Below are 2,174 nucleotides of genomic sequence, written 5' to 3' on the forward strand. Positions count from 1 at the left end.
TGAAAACGCAAGCGGATATGGATTTGGGTTTTAGGCTTTTGGGTATAGAATATGGGTTTAAGAAATGAGTTTGGGCTTGGGAAATCTTGAGCCCACTTCTTATTTAAGAACAAATCTTCCTTCTTGAGCCCATTTCTAGTCTTTTGGGTTTATGCGCACCATTCTTCGCGGCTTCCTTGCGTAATTTCTTCCGGCTTTTCACTACTTTTCTGCTCTTTTCGCTCCGCAATTCATCCAAACTTTATTTATTACCTAAAAATGCAAAATTAGTTAATAAAAATATTTATTCTTGAAAACAAAGAAAATACAGAATATGGGATAAAATGTAGAATTAATGCACAAAAGATGAGTTAAATGCCAACAAAAAGATATAGAAATATGTACTTTTTAGGACTCATCAAATACCCCCAAACCTGAATTTTACTTGTCCTCAAGTAAAACAAAACTAAGGAAATCCTACCTATACCACTGTCGCTGGTCTCTCGAATGCATTTAGCGTATGCACTAAGCCTTTTAAACCACTAAGTGTCCCTAGTGGACGAGTGAAGTCTCGTGAAGGTTTGCTTAGAACGTACCTACAAAGTTCTAGGTCAAAATATAAGCTCAGATTCCATCAAATGTGACATGTGCAAAACAGTTTAAGCTCACAGCAAAATGGAGATGTCAATCTAGCTATCAAAGGCACAATCCTAGCACTGATAACAAAAAAAAGACATGTGATAAGAGTGTAAAGTGTATCTACACATGTGTAAAGAAAGATCTGAAGTTATGACTACTAATCACCAAGAGATAGTTTCTCAGGCTACGAACCAAGGTCGAAATCTAGCTAGTTGTCCGGACTTTACGAGAATTGTGAATGAGTTGGAGGTATTTCACAATTACTCGCGTTGTACATCAATGGCATACACCCTCCTTGCTTATTACAATGAAACAACAAAATGACTCTTTACATGACTCTTATTTACATTGACTATTCTCTTTTTATTTTTGGAACAAGAGATGATGGAATTGATAAATACTTGATTTTTTTGTATTTTTCTGATATATTTTTTTTTTTTTACAGAGACACTTTTGATACATATACAAAAGGAAACAAAAATTACATGACACTTTGCAAGAGGTAGCCCTTTTTGATGCACCCAGTTAAATTCGATGGTTGTCTTTCTTAATGTAACCTCCACCTTCTATCCCAACCAACCAAAGAACAAGCTAGTCAAGTTTCGTTCAGTATTCTAAAGTGATTGGCAATCGTAACTTCCTATCCAACACCTTGAAGATCGAGGCCATACATGTATTGGTAGATCGTGCGCGTGCAAATTTCTTATCACTATGTGAATTGTGCTAGAATCAGGGTGCCTAAATATCTAGACTAAGACTCCTAATAATTACATATTTGCACAAGAGTCAACATTTCAAGGTAAATGAGCTCCATTTTTATGATTTTTTTTTTTTAATTTTTTATTTTGATTTTTTCATTTTTTTTCAAAAAGAAGGAGTTCTTGTTTTCAATTATGGCATATTATCAAAGTATCTACTTTTCACCCCCAAACCTAAACTAAACATTGTCCTCAATGTTTCAAAATATGAACAAAATTATAATACAACATATGAAGAGGATCATGTTGAGTAGAGAAAAAGGAAAGAGAATACCCGATTTCGGCGAAAGCAATATTAGAACTCCGTTATTCAAGGCAAGAATCCAACATATGTCAGCCGAGATCATATTGGATTAGCAAAATATATACAAAAGGAACAAAAGGGTTTTTAAGAAATTTTATCTACTGGATTATATACAAAAATTCACCATACACTAACAATCTAAAGAGTTGAGGATCAACCCAAAAGACAAAGTGTAGAGGTTTCAACAGCTTCACACAATAATAATATGATAGGCATGCAAGTGAAGCTGTGAAACAAAATGAGCTACCCCCAAACCTGGATTTTTCAACGGATAAAATTTTGGAAACAAAATCTCGCAGTCTTGGGGGTTCATCATGCACAAGGTCTAGCTCGAAATGAACTGTGCTAGGGACGGGCAAACATGCTAATTCCAACTGTGGTTCCTCAGATGTATTATACTTAGAAGCAAAATAGTCCAAGAGGACTTGGGAAGCACACAGTTCCAAACCTAGGTTGGGCATTCTCAGAAAAATTGGTTTGACAATATCGGTACA

This window comes from Papaver somniferum, unplaced genomic scaffold (genome assembly GCF_003573695.1).
Source record: "Papaver somniferum cultivar HN1 unplaced genomic scaffold, ASM357369v1 unplaced-scaffold_128, whole genome shotgun sequence".
NCBI classification, from domain to species: domain Eukaryota; kingdom Viridiplantae; phylum Streptophyta; class Magnoliopsida; order Ranunculales; family Papaveraceae; genus Papaver; species Papaver somniferum.